Consider the following 15,070-nt stretch of genomic DNA (forward strand, 5'->3'; position numbering starts at 1 on the left):
AATTCAATTTTTATTTTTTATTTTATTTTATTTTATTTTTTTTCCGGGTGGAAGTTGAAAGCATTAAACAAAAAACTAAATATCAAAGAGTTTTAATATGCACCCGAAGCATCTGCGTTAAGTTAGCTTAGAAAACTACCAAGAGAGTTCGACTACAAGTCTACAATATACAAGGAACATTAGTCATATGACCTTTCTTTGCAAAGATTTTAACACAAAAATGTTTCCTTCTCAACGTGAGCGATCAAGCTGAAAGATTTCCAATTGTGCCATGAGTGTAGCGCCCTACAATCATTAACCATAGCACTTGATACGTGAGAGTCCAAAATGAGGTTAGAATCTCTCTTCAGGAAGGATTACTGATTGGGCATCTACTTCTAAGAAAAGCTTGTGGACATGTATTGGATATAACTGATTGCCATATATCTTGAGAGAATCACTTAGGGCCCGTTTGGATTGAGGGAAAAGGGAGTAGAGGAGTCAGGAGAGTAGAGTTGGCTAAAAATAAGTTAATTTTCAGCCAATTCATTAATGTTCTAGCCTCCTACTTGTGGGTTGCCTAAAACTCAGCTGTCCGTGTCAAGCTTAGAAAAATCCTCCCTTTGGTGTAAATCCAATTGTGAAGGTAGACACCTTTTAATTGAGAACAACTGACCATTTTCATGAGAAATTAAGAACTTGAGCCATTATGATTTCATGTACAAAACTACAAACTAAGATTACCTCAAAGTTTGTACTATATAAATTCTCATGAGTATATCTAATTATAGTACTGAAATTATGCTAATTTGCACACTGAATGTTTATTTGAAAGATTTGAACTTACAAAATGGTTACTAGTATGCTCAATTGTAACTTGACGGAGGTGACGATATCAATTAAAATTTAACATTGCTGTGGGCATAAATTGAAATTCTCAATAATTTTTTGCAGATGTAGATTAAATTTTTTTGTTCAAATGTAACCATGCCGAGATACAAATTCTTAACTTTTTGTTACAACAATTCACTTTTCCTGTTGTATTTACCCACTATTTGGAGAGTGAAAAAATTTGAATCAATAAACATATAAACTAGCTGATGAGAATAATAAATACCAAAAGTTTTATAATAATACGGGCATGAATTGAAAATCATTAAATTTTCCTATAATACTTATCATACAACCCCTTTTTTAATTGTCAATTCAATGGATTTGGATTATGAAGTGTGTTCTAGAACACTCGACATCACCTTATATTTTCACAAGATTTCATAACAAAATAATCTATATATATATATATATATATATAAAACCGAAACCTTTGAAACTCCCACAATTTTCCACATCATCATTTTAATTTAAAAAAATTTTAATTTTTAAAAGTAAATAGTGAGAGAGTCCTAACAGGAGTCTCTTATATATATATATATATATATATATAAGAGACAAAATCTTTGAAAACTCTAAAGTAATTTCCTCTGTCCGTCTCCACTAAGAGAGAAAACCCTAAACTTCAATTTCTTTGGTACGCTTGCTATTGCTTTTTCTCTTTTTTGTGAATTAGTTTTTTTTGCTTTTGTTTTGTATGGAGTAGTACTTTACAATATATAATATATATATAGACAAGTATTGTAGTAAGTTTGCTAACTTTTTGTGTGGTTCAAAGATGCTATATTCTATATTATTTTAGATTCTATAACCTTAAGCTTTACCTTATGGAGACGTATGTACAAGTTTTCAATTCCTTTTGTGTGGATATTTTCTCATAGCAGTGGAGTAAGGTATATGCACTATATGTTATCTTATGTTTTCTCTTATGGTGTCATGCTTCTTTGTTTATTAATTAAAGATTATGTTGGAAGCCTATATTATTTGCACCTTCAAAGTGTTCAACAATGTTTGAACCAAATTTTTCATAAATTAGGAAGAATTGGATAAAAAAAACTTAGAAAAGCTTTCCATCCTTACTGAAATTGTCTCGCAATAATGACTTTTTTTTTTTTTTTTTTTTTTTATAATTTGTAGGTTCTGAATGTTTTGATTTTTAATTTTATTGTCTTTTGAAAGTTTGACCATCTAAATTTTTGGGTTCAATTTTTTGCAATATTTGAAACAGTTTAGCAAATTTCAACTGTTATAACTATGAATTATTCTCTTGAAGGTAACTTATCTTTCTCTTATATTTCTTTATTTGATAGTCATATATATTTTGTTTTGTTTCAATAATTTCTAGGCAGTGTCAGTAAATTTTCTGAGTTTTTTTCCCCTTTCGAACGTTTTAACATCAGAACTTTTTAGTTATTTTTTTTTTCAATATCTAAATTTGGCTTATTCATCAAATTGTAACTCAAAAAGATAGGAGCAATTCACGCAATAGTATAGTTTCATAATCAATTTAAAATTTTATAAAATTATTTTAGTCTATTATAAATAGGTAAGTTCTCCGACTAGTTATAATAATTAATTTGCTTAATAGCACAACCTAGATTGAGAACTTTATTTATGAATCTAAAACTAAATAAAAGAAAAGACAAAAACCCATTTCCTAAACTTCAGTGGAGTTTATGAAAATGTCTTGCGAGATGTGATACTATCTATCTCAAAACTTGAACATGTTAAACCAGTCCCAATCCCTGTACCATCCGATGTCATCCCGTGTTCCTTGTGAACATTAGTAGCCCAAAGACCATCATTTGTAACATCAATACAAAATAATAATGTATCCAAGTAAATATGCTCACCACTAGGATTGATACTCTCTTTCTCAGCGTCCGCTTTCTCTTGCAGCTCCAATGCCAACTTGAGCTTTTCCACCATATCACCCATTTTGGGCCGTAGGATGCCTTAATCACGCGTGCAACTCTCTGCAATCTGCATGAACACTTTGTAACACGCTGGAGCTATCTTCCCCTTCAAATATGGATCAATGATTTCATTGATTGTCCCTCTCTCAATGCACTTTCGAGCCCAATGGGCTAGGTTCCATTCTTCTTCCTCTAGATTTTGATTTAGTGCCTTTCGGGCACATAATACCTCCAACAACACTACACCAAATGAGTACACATCAGACTTGTCTGAAAGCTTTTGACAACGTGCGTATTCCGGATCCAAATAGCCCCACGTACCTTTAACCATGGTACTAACTGCAGTATTATTTTGATCCATTTTAGACAATCCAAAATCTGAAACCTTGGCAACCCATTTGTCGTCCAATAGAATGTTGGTGGTCTTCACGTCTCGATGGATAATAGTATGCTTCACACCTCTATGAAGGTAGTCTAATCCACGTGCCGCTCCAATGCATATGTCGAGCCGCTTTTTCCATGGGAGTGCGTCATTGTTTGTGTCATAAAGGTGTTCACGGAGAGTTCCATTAGCCATGTAATCATAGACAAGGATCATCTCACCCTTCTCGTTGCAGTATCCGATAAGAGAGACTAGGTGAACATATCGGAGCTGAGAGAGCATCTCAATCTCAGTTTGGAACTCGTGGGCACCTTGTCGCGTCTCAGGGTTCAAACGCTTGATTGCCACGGTCATGGTTTCCTCATCATCAATTTGACCCTTATATACGTTGCCAAAGCCACCTTTTCCTATGATTAAATCTTCATGGAAGTTGTTGGTTGCAATTTTGATGTCGGCAAGTGAAAAGTGATGGCACTGTTCTTTCCTCAGTGAGGATGTCTTTTTCCCTGTTTGCTTTACTTTGTATGGGTTGAGCCTCAGCCAGCACAAGCACCAGCACCTTGATGGTGGGTAGTAAGAAACGTAGCGTTTCGACTTCTTTACTTTCCAAAATACCATGCAACCCATAAGAAAGAGTAGGACCAAGAAACCGGTACCAATTCCAATGGCAATGAATTTCTTTGTCTTGGACATCATGGCTGTTGGTTGATGAAGACCGTGTTTAGCAAGATTGCCGTCAGTATTGCTCAGTTTGAACACTTCCAGACCGTTTAAACTGGCTTCTTCGTTTAGATCAATCGAGAGAATATGGCTGTTGTCCTCAACTCCCTTCTTTTGGATCATTACTACATAGTCTTTGTAAACAGGCGTACCAATTTTGTCAGTCCAAAATATTACATCAGCATCCATGTCGGCCAAAAGATAGTCTATAAATATGATGAACCGGCTTTGACCAACGACATTCATATTGGGGTCTAATTCACAGAAATGAAGCCTCACCACGTTAAATTGGAAAGCCTGTACGTGGTGCGGTTAAAATCCCTTGTCCTTGCAGACTGATAGACATCATCTGGTGCCGAGAAATTTGGTATTTTTGCGTAGTCGAGTATCAAAGATGGCTCGTGTGGCATTAGGCTTTCACCCTTGAAATAATTATTATCCGAGGACCATTGTCTATCAAATTACCAGCCACGTTTAGTCGATAAACCATCTCGAGTGCCATGTCATCGTTTATGTAGAAAGGATTTCCACTGAGATTCGGAATGCCTCCCTTACTTGGCTTGTAGTACAAGTCGGCAGGCATGGACACAATCTCAATTCCATTAATGAAAGCATGGAAAGTAGTTGAAAAAGGGATGAAGGTTAAGTTCAATTTTTTATCCTTCCCGACATTGATGCAGAACTCTTTGAAGAAAGTTTTTTCCTGCAAAGATTCATCAGGAACGAAAACAGTGAAGTTTCTAAGTAAAGTGAACGAACCTGCTATGACAGAGAAAAAGGCCTTAGACCCTTCAAAACCTGGGTAACTGACTGGGTTAAAGTGCAACCAAACGAATTTCGGACCAACGGTGACTGGAAATACGTACGTGAATTGATTGTTAGGTTCTAAGTACTTAGGAACTTATGTATTAGAACTCTAATTTGTATTATTGGTAAACCATGATCAAAACAAGTTTTTAGTCTTGTTTAGACTTGCTCAAAGTATAGATCTTTCGTGTAAAGTTGGAATCGAGCTATTGCAAAATTCAATGTGCAATTTGGTCTGGCTCGATCGATCAGGAATTAGGCTCAATCGATCGAAAGTCTGGCAGAATATTTTTCTGTTGCAAAACACAAACACCCCCGTTCGTGACTTTGAGATCCCACTCAAAGGTTTAGCAACACAAACTCTCCTGTTTGTGACTCCAAGACCACCCTTGAAGATTTAGATCATCAACACCTTTGATGACAAGAGAAGGTAGCAACTTCTACAATACCGGATCTTGAGATTCTTCAAGGAATAGCACCGGTAGAAGACATAAGAGAGCTTTTAGGAACAAAACCCTAAATACAAAAGAGACACACTCTTTTCTCTCTGAAAAGCCACATAAAAACGTGCTTAGGGTTTCCTTTATATACTGGGAGAAGTAGATTAGAAACCCTAATCCTAAATGGGCTTGAACTGCTGTTTGGGCTTAATTAAAATTCTGCAGATACAACTTTCGATCAGTCGAGCCTGTCTTTCGATCAATTGAACCAAGCAGAATATGAAGTCTTCTTGAATCTTGACTTGAATCACCTTGAGCATTGTCTAATAATACCTATAGACTCTAAGATCTATATCTAGACAAGTTTGTGTTCACGATTTGCCAATTGTTCTAAACATTTAGAACCTAACAAACTCCCCCTTTGGCAATTCGTGACAAAACTTTCATACAAAATGAAATGCTCAAATACAAGAACAACCCAATACAATAAAATGCCCAATTACATCACAAATCCCAATCTAAGACTCCTAACCTAGAAGTTGCAAGAAGAGGTAGAAGGTCTTGATCAGAATGCACCTGTCTTTCCTGAAACACTCAACAAACACATCACCGCATGTGTGGAAAGAAAGACATATAAACAATAATATGAAACAGAATATAAAAAACAAAAGTAAATTCTAACTCTCCCCCTAAGTTAGATACATCAAAAAGTTTTTATATTCTCCCCCTTTGAAAAACAATTTTATCTTCCCCTTAAATAAAACAAATAGGATTCCCACATATTCTCACATTTCATCGCCCCCTTTTTGTCACGTATTGACAAAGTCTACCTAAGCAGAAGGTAGACAGAAAACATACGCAACAGAGTAAGAGAAAATAGAGACAACTCCCCCTATGAAGAGCAACAACTCCCCCTAAGAACCACAAAGGTTAAAAAAAATTTCTCCCGTATAAAAATAGGAAAAACAAAACAAGTTTTGGGAAAAACAATTTTGGGGAAAAATAAAGGGGTTGGGGATAAATAAAAAGACACAAACCAAGTTTAAAAAAAAATAATAAATAAGTTGAGGATACACATGAAGATTCTAGAGTGGTCTAAGTACATAATGAAGCACCTAGCCAAAAAATTAGTACATAATGAAGCACCTAGAAACACAAGCGGGTGAGCTTGTATTTGTTGAAGAATCCAAGAAAGAAGGAGTCCGTGGTCTCGGAGCTTGTACGTGGTCGTGTCAGTAAGTTTCTACTGGTTGGTAGCAATAGGATATTAGTGGTCTAAGTCGCTATTGTAAAATTTCGATTATTTCATAGTGAATTCAGGTTTACCATGAGGATAGCTGGGTTAAATCCTCCACAGGTTTTTACCGGTGTGGTTTCCTGGGTTGTCATATCTTTGTGTTCTTTATATTCCGCACTTTATATTGATATGATTATATGATTGTGTTAACCTAGATCTGAAATTTGGACTAAGTAATTACTTGGCTAATTTACTAGGTTAATTCAGTGGTGTTTTAAGGGGTCTAAAAACAAACATTGATAATAAGATATACGTGCAGTGGAGTAAAGGGCTCCTGTGGCGATGCGTTCTACTGGGGCTCTACAGATTTGAGAATTGAGATTATTAAGTTCTTCTTTGGGAAAGTACTTGGACAGAAAGTCTCCAGTCCAGTCGCGCCCATTCAAATCCATCGACTTGCCAGAAGTGGCACTACCACAGTTGAGGGTAATATCATCAATAAGGACATAACGAGGAGGTGTGGAAAGGGCTACTAGTGTGATTTGATAAAGAAGGAAGAATAAGCAGAAGATGGAAACAATAAGGGTAAGCATTAAGGGATTCCTCATAGGAGCAAGAGACAAATTGAGAAAAACAAAAATAATTGAGAGGAAAAGCTGCTTTTAATTTTAATCCTACTTTGTAAAGGTATATAACACCATTATTGAGTTATGGGTTGTTCTACAGTACCCCTATTTTTTTAGTAGGTATAGTACCTACTAAGATCTTGACCATCAATTCTAATGCTTTTAATCCAAACCATATATTTAAGTTTAGTGGAAAACCAATTACAAGTAGAGCAAGTTACCGTATAAAAACAAAAAACAAAAAAAGCCAAACAAAAAACAAAAAAAACAAAAACAAAAACAAAGAACCAAATCATCTTCACTCTCGTGTTTTATGAGTTTTGGGGGGCGACCAAGCGCTTGTAAGACATATTGTTGGGCTTTGTGGAGCCTAGTTTTGTTTGATCTGGTTCGACGACCTGACTCGACCCGAATAATATTGCGTGGCTTTTAATGGGAGATTTACTGAGGCTTTGGAGATTAGGGTTTTATTATGGGTGTTGTTGCCGTGTTTTGTGAGAGAGAAAAATTGTAGCCGCACTTTGTACTTTTTCCTGATAATAGTGAAATCCCTACAACTCCGTGGACGTAGGCAAATTGCCGAACCACATAAATACTGTTTTGTGCGTGTGATTGTTTTTTTTTTCTTTTTTTCTTTAGCATGAGTTTTTTCTATTTTTTGTTTCTCACAGGTTGGGAATTTCAGTTAAATTCCCTACAACTGGTATCAGAGCCTAGGGTTAAGTTTGAGTGGGAGCAATGGCAGAAGAAGCAGGAAATGCGTCTAGAATAGAAAAGTTTGATGGCACAGACTTCGCGTATTGGAGGATGCAGATTGAAGATTATCTCTATGGGAGGAAATTGCATCTGCCTCTTTTGGGGACAAAACCTGAGACTATGAAGGCTGAGGAATGGGCGCTTCTTGACAGATAGGTTATGGGAGTTATTAGGTTAACTCTGTCTAGGTCTATTGCACACAATGTTGTAAAGGAGAAGACCACAGCAGATCTGATGAAGGCTTTGTCCGGTATGTATGAAAAGCCGTCCGCCAACAACAAGGTGCATCTGATGAAGAAATTGTTTAATTTGAAGATGGCAGAGAATGCATCAGTAGCACAACATCTGAACGAATTTAACACTATCACAAATCAATTGTCGTTTGTAGAAATTGATTTTGATGATGAGATTCGTGCTCTGATTATCTTGGCTCCTTTGCCAAATAGTTGGGAGGCAATGAGGATAACAGTAAGCAATTCTACAAGAAAGGAAAAGCTCAAGTACAATGATATACGAGATTTAATTCTGGCTAAGGAGATTCGCAGAAGAGATGCAGGCAAAACCTCAGGATCTAGTTCTGCCTTAAACCTTGAGACAAGAGGCAGAGGTAATGACAGAAATTCAAACCGGGGCAGATCAAAATCCAGAAATTCTAATCGGAACAGAAGCAAATCTAGATCAGGCCAACAAGTACAATGCTGGAACTGTGGGAAAACAGGTCACTTTAGGAGGCAATGCAAAAGTCTTAAGAAGAAGAATGAAGATGATTCTGCTAATGCTGTAACAGAAGGGGTACAGGATGCATTACTTCTTGTAGTAGATAGTCCACTTGATGATTTGGTTTTGGACTCAGGAGCTTCGTTTCATATCACTCCACACTGAGAAATCATACAGAATTATGTTGCAGGTGATTTTGGTAAAGTGTATGTGGCTGATGGTTTAGCCTTGGATGTTGTAGGTATGGGAGATGTTCAGATATTGTAGCCTAATGGATCTGTTTGGTTACTGGAGAAGGTTCGACATATTCCTGACCTGAGGAGGAATCTAATTTCTATTGGACAACTTGATGATGAAGGACATGTAATACTATTTGTTAGTGGTACTTGGAAGGTTACAAAGGGAGCTAGGGTATTGGCTCATGGAAAGAAGACTGGTACTCTGTATATGACCTCATGTCCAAGAGACACAATTGCAATTACTGATGCAAGTACTGATATAAGCCTATGGCATCGCAGACTTGGTCACATGAGTGAGAAAGGGATGAAGATGCTGCTGTCAAAAGAAAAACTACCAGAATTGAAGTTCATTGATTTTGACATGTGTGAAAGTTGCATCTTAGGAAAGCAGAAAAAGGTGAGCTTCTTGAAAACTGGCAGGACACCGAAGGCTGAAAAATTGGAATTAGTACACACTGATTTATGGGGGCCTTCTCCAGTTGCATCCTTTGGAGGTTCAAGGTATTACATCACTTTTATTGATGATTCAAGCAGAAAGGTATGGGTTTATTTTTTGAAAAATAAATCTGATGTATTTGAAACTTTTAAGAAGTGGAAGGCCACAGTTGAGACAGAACCAGGTTTGAAAGTAAAATGTTTGAGGTTAGATAATGGAGGAGAGAGTACATAGATGGAGGGTTCAGTGAGTATTGTGCTGCATAGGGAATTAGGATGGAGAAGACCATTCCTGGGACACCACAACAGAATGGTGTACTGAGCGCATGAACAGAACTCTCAATGAGCGTGCTAGGAGTATGAGGTTGCATGCTGGACTACCAAAAACTTTCTAGGCTGATGCTGTTAGCACTATAGCTTACCTGATAAATCGAGGACCATTAGTTCCCAGGGAGTTCAAACTTCCTAAGGAGGTTTGGAGTGGTAAAGAGGTAAAGTTTTCACATTTAAAAGTTTTTGTTGTGTTTTTTATGTCCATATTGATTCTGATTCTCGTAGTAAACTTTAAAGTCTAAAATATGATTTTTCATTGGCTATGGTAATGAGAAATTTGGCTATAGGTTTTGGGATGAACAAAATAGGAAATCTTCAGAAGTAGAAATGTGATATTTAATGAACAGGTTATGTACAAGGATAGGTCAATTGTAGTGTCAGATGTTGTAGAGATAGATCAAAAGAAATTTGAGTTTGTCAACTTAGATGAATTGACTGAAAGTACTGTCTAGAAAAGGGGTGAAGAAGATAAGGAGAATGTAAATTCACAAGTAGATCTGAGTACACCTGTAGCTGAAGTTCGTAGATCTTCCAGGAACATTAGACCTCCACAGCGTTATTCACCTGTTTTAAATTATCTCCTGTTGACTGATGGTGGTGAGCCAAAGTGTTATGATGAAGCCTTGCAAGATGAGAATTCAAGCAAGTGGGAGTTAGCCATGAAGGATGAGATGGATTCCTTGTTAGGGAATCAGACATGGGAACTGACTGAATTGCCAGTAGGAAAGAAGGCTTTGCACAACAAGTGGGTATACAGAATAAAGAATGAGTATGATGGTAGCAAACGTTACAAAACCAGATTAGTTGTTAAAGGGTTCTAGCAGAAAAAGGGCATTAACTACACAAAGATATTTTCTCCAATTGTGAAGATGTCAACAATCAAACTGGTACTGGGAATGGTGGTTGCAGAAAACTTACATCTTGAGCAGTTAGATGTGAAGACAACATTCCTTCATGGTGACTTGGAGGAAGACCTTTACATGATTCAGCCAGAAGGGTTCATTGTTCAGGGACAAGAGAATCTAGTCTGCAAACTGAGAAAGAGCTTGTACGGCCTAAAACAAGCTCTAGACAATGGTACAAGAAATTTGACAGTTTTATGCATAGAATTGGGTTCAAGAGATGTGAAGCTAATCACTGTTGCTATGTTAAGTCTTTTGACAATGCTTACATCATATTACTGTTGTATGTGAATGATATGCTTATTACAGGGTCTAGCATTGAGAAGATTAATAATCTGAAAAAGTAATTGTCCAAACAGTTTGCAATGAAGGATTTGGGAGCTGCAAAGCAAATCCTTGGTATGGGAATCATTAGAGACAAGACTAATGGTACATTGAAACTTTCACAGTCAGAGTATGTGAAGAAAGTTCTTAACAAGTTCAACATGAATGAAGCTAAACTAGCGAGCACATCCTTGGGTAGTCATTTCAAACTAAGCAAAGAACAGTCACCGAAGACAGAAGAAGAAAGGGACCATATGAGCAAGGTGCCCTATGCCTCAGCTATTGGCAGCTTGATGTATGCTATGGTATGTACAAGGCTAGACATTGCACATGCAGTGGGAGTTGTGAGCAGATTCATGAGTAGGCCTAGAAAGCAGCATTGGGAGGTAGTTAAGTGGATTCTGAGATATCTAAAGGGTTCATTAGATACATGTCTTTGCTTCACAGGTGCAAGTTTGAAACTGCAGGGTTATGTAGATGCTGATTTTGCTGGTGACATTGATAGTAGAAAGAGTACTACTGGGTTTGTTTTTACTCTGGGTGGTACAACTATATCATGGGCTTCAAATCTACAGAAGATTGTTACTTTGTCTACTACAGAAGCTGAGTATGTTGCAGCAATTGAAACTAGAAAGGAGATGATTTGGGTACATGGTTTCTTAGATGAATTGGGTAAGAAGCAAGAGATGGGCATTCTATACAGTGACAGTTAGAGTGCAATTTTTCTTGCAAAAAATTTGGCTTTTCATTCAAAGTCGAAGCATATACAAACAAAATACCACTTTATCTGTTACCTTGTTGAAGATAAGTTGGTAATACTTGAGAAGATTTATGGATCTAAGAACCCGGCAGACATGTTGACTAAGGGTGTCACTATTGAGAAGTTGAAGTTGTGTGCAGTTTCAGTTGGCCTTCTAGCTTGAGGACAAAAGGATGAGTTGCAGGGATGAGGGGATTGTGTGTTTGGAGGATTGCGGTTGATGTTGGTGATTGAACTAGTCTCCAAGTGGGAGATTTGTTGGGCTTTATGGAGCCTAGTTTTGTTTGATCTGGTTCGATGACCTGACCTGACCCGAATAATATTGCATGGGTTTTAATGGGAGATTTACCGTGTTTTGTGAGAGAGAAAAATTGTAACCGCACTTTGTACTTTTCCTTGATAATAGTGAAATCCCTGCAACTCCGTGGACGTAGGCAAATTGCTGAACCACATAAATACCGTCTTGTGCGTGTGATTGTTTTTTTTTCTTTTTCTTTCACTTGTGTTTTCTCTATTTTTTGTTTCTCATAGGTTGGGAATTTCGGTTAAATTCCCTACACATATAGCTCCTTCTGAGTATATTTGTTTCTTCTCTCTTGCGGACGTGTTTTCTGTGTTATTGATTTGCTTGTGCTCTTAGTTTTTATTTTTATTTTTTATTTTATAGAGAAATAGCCTTGATTGATTCAAAATAGTTTTGTAATCTGTCCTGTGATAATAGTTTGGCTATTGCTAGGTGCTTTGATATGTTAAAGAACTACAATAATTTCAACCATATGGGTTGGAGAGTTCATATTGTGGACATCAGTTTTGGGAAGTATCTAAAATATTCGAATGTATCTCACTTCTGGCTTTGATTATTTGTTATATGGTTTATTGGTGATGAACTACTCTCTCTTAAGTCTTAACTTTATCTGATTCGATGGTTGAAGAATGGCATTGGAATATATGTAATGCAGCAGAAGCAATTTTTCCTATCCCATTTGATTAGCTTTTCATCTTCGCAATATATTTTATTTTCACTTGTTGCTAAATGAAGCTTCCCCATATGTGTGACCCATGTGCAAGACATCCTGTAAAATGGTGAATGGCAATAGGAATATAACCATATAAGCTATTAATATGTTGTCTCTTTTTTCTCTTTTTTTAGGCATGTTATTAAGATGAAAATTGCAATACTGCATAAATGATCAAAATCCAAAAAGAATGCTAAGAAAATGCCTGCAATTAAATATTTTGTTATAAATTTAAAGGATATTAATTTATCTTAATTCTTATATTCCTTTTGTGTTTATCACTTTAGTCATAATGTCTATATGCTATATTTGATAAATTTGACTTTGACGTGCAGAAAAATACCATAAGTAGTCTTCATATTCTCCTTAAAGGCATTTTCTATTGACAATTGTGTTTTTCTTTCGCTTGGAATCTCCTTAATTGAGATCTTGCTACTGGTTCTCCATTTTCCCCATTCATCTGCATTTTCCCTGAAAACTAATGCAAGGCATATTGATCTAATGTTTAATTATAATATGAAAATAAGCCATGTTTTCGGACTATTATGTTAATACTTGAAAATGATTGTATAATTTAGAGACCACAATTCATAGGAACTTATAAATGTGAGATAATATGGTGTTGAGTGTGACTGAAATTTTCATGTGCTTTGATAATAGGTTTGTTGATTTTTTTTTTAGTCAGCAATTGTTTATATTAATGAACCTTCTTTTTCCTAAATTTTAGAAGCAGCCCAATATCAATTGCAGCAGTCATCATTTACATTATTACTCAACTTTCAGATTATAAGAAACCTTTTAAAGGTTCATCATATCCTTATTTTTTAGCATGCTACTGTTTTTTTTTTTTTTTTTGAATTTCTTTTAAACTTATATATATGATTTTGAACTTGCTGATATTTTCAGTTTGAGCTAGATGAGTCAAAATTGTTGAATCATTTTTAGTCATATAGATGAATAATAAAGGCTCTATGCAAAGAAATGTGCTCTTATGAACATCTCATTTTTCACTTACCACTTGAGTTGCAGAAGGGACAATAAGAAATTCCTACATGTTAGAAGTTGCCCTATTGAGAACTTAGGAATGAATGATCCAGACATGCAGGCCCATTGCAAGATGCTTTAGATTGTCTCTTTTTCAATTATTGCCATGATGGTATTCAAATATAGATGCAAAGGAAACACATTATAGTGGATTTCTTTGTATATTAATTTTTTCCTTCTTGTGATGAGCAAGTAGTAGTCAAGATACTTATAATGGATTTTTGTGTAGTAGAAGTAATAAATTCTTTATCCTTTCATATGTGAACTTGTGGAAAAATTGTTTCAAATAGTATTCACATCAAGAGAGTTAAAATAGTATAGCACCGAAAGTGATTTATATATCAATTCAAGTTATAAATAATATGAGATAAAAATTACCATATTTAGATCCAAGTGTAACTAGGTGGTTTGATTTCTTTAGATCATCTATGGCACATACAAACAGAACTAGTGAATTCTATGCTTTTTATATGTGAATTCATGGAAAAGTGATTTTTAGTAAAAAAATTGTGACATATATATATATATGGAATATCTCCCTTGTCAATATATTAGTGGTATGTTTCTCAATTTTTAACTAACCTAGTAATCAGAATAGATTTAATGCAAGATAAGGGATGCAAGATGATAATTTTCAAGACAATACAGTTTGCAAGACTACAAGATACAAGCAAAAAATGTAAAGAATGGAAAGAGAACTAACCTTAAGGAGCTTCCAAGGCCCCACAAGCTGCCACAAGGTCCCCCGATTAAGAGAGTCGAGGGTGGAGTAAAGATAGGCAAGACATGCCTACCCTTAGTTGGCCCTTCGTGCCTCTCTAAAGTCTTGGAAATGGGTCAACCACCTCAAGGACACCATTTACCCACCATTGGCAAAGAGGTAAGCCCCCAACAGGTGAAGAAGGAAGGCCCTAACCATCTGGATGCGCTCCTCCATGGTCCTCTGTGGGAGATGCATGTAATCCATCACCAAGTCGAAGTAGCAGATGGTCTCAGTGGAGTACTTCCTCCCCAACATGTCAAGACCTAGCTGGTTGCCCAACACACCCTCCAAGTTGATGATGACCCCTTTAAAGCTAAGGCCGGTCATGTGGTAGAAGTCATAAAGAGTCACCGTCATCTCCCGCTCAGCAATATGAAAGGTGTGGGTGGTGTCCCACCACCTCTCAATGAAGCATTGCATTAAAGTGGCGCTCGCGGATCTTTTTGGAAGAAGGCTAATGATGGGCTCAAAGCCCACTTCTCGGATGTACACCCTGGTTTCGGGAGTGAGCAAGTTGTACCATTCCACCACTTTGTTGGTATTTCCCCTACTAGCATAAAGGGATGATGATTGCATAAAAAGAATATGACATTAGATTCAAGCAGAATTGATGAAAATGGTGTTTTTGATGCAAGGGCGAGGATAAAAAGGAGAATATAGTGATATTCAGGTGCAAAAATGACAAAAAGGTGTGTTAGGATTGCATATGGAAGTGAAATGGTTGAAAAAAAAAAGTGAAATTGGGAAAGTAGGGCTTCTACCAAGCGTCTCATGTACGTGGGT

At 36.4% G+C, this 15,070-nt stretch overlaps 1 pseudogene; it reads right to left on the bottom strand.

Moving 5' to 3' along the window:
* Positions 1-2,433: 2,433 nt before the first annotated feature.
* Positions 2,434-14,644, bottom strand: LOC126728917 (receptor-like protein kinase FERONIA; annotated as a pseudogene).
* Positions 14,645-15,070: the final 426 nt, after the last annotated feature.

This window comes from Quercus robur, chromosome 5 (genome assembly GCF_932294415.1).
Source record: "Quercus robur chromosome 5, dhQueRobu3.1, whole genome shotgun sequence".
Lineage (NCBI taxonomy): Eukaryota > Viridiplantae > Streptophyta > Magnoliopsida > Fagales > Fagaceae > Quercus > Quercus robur.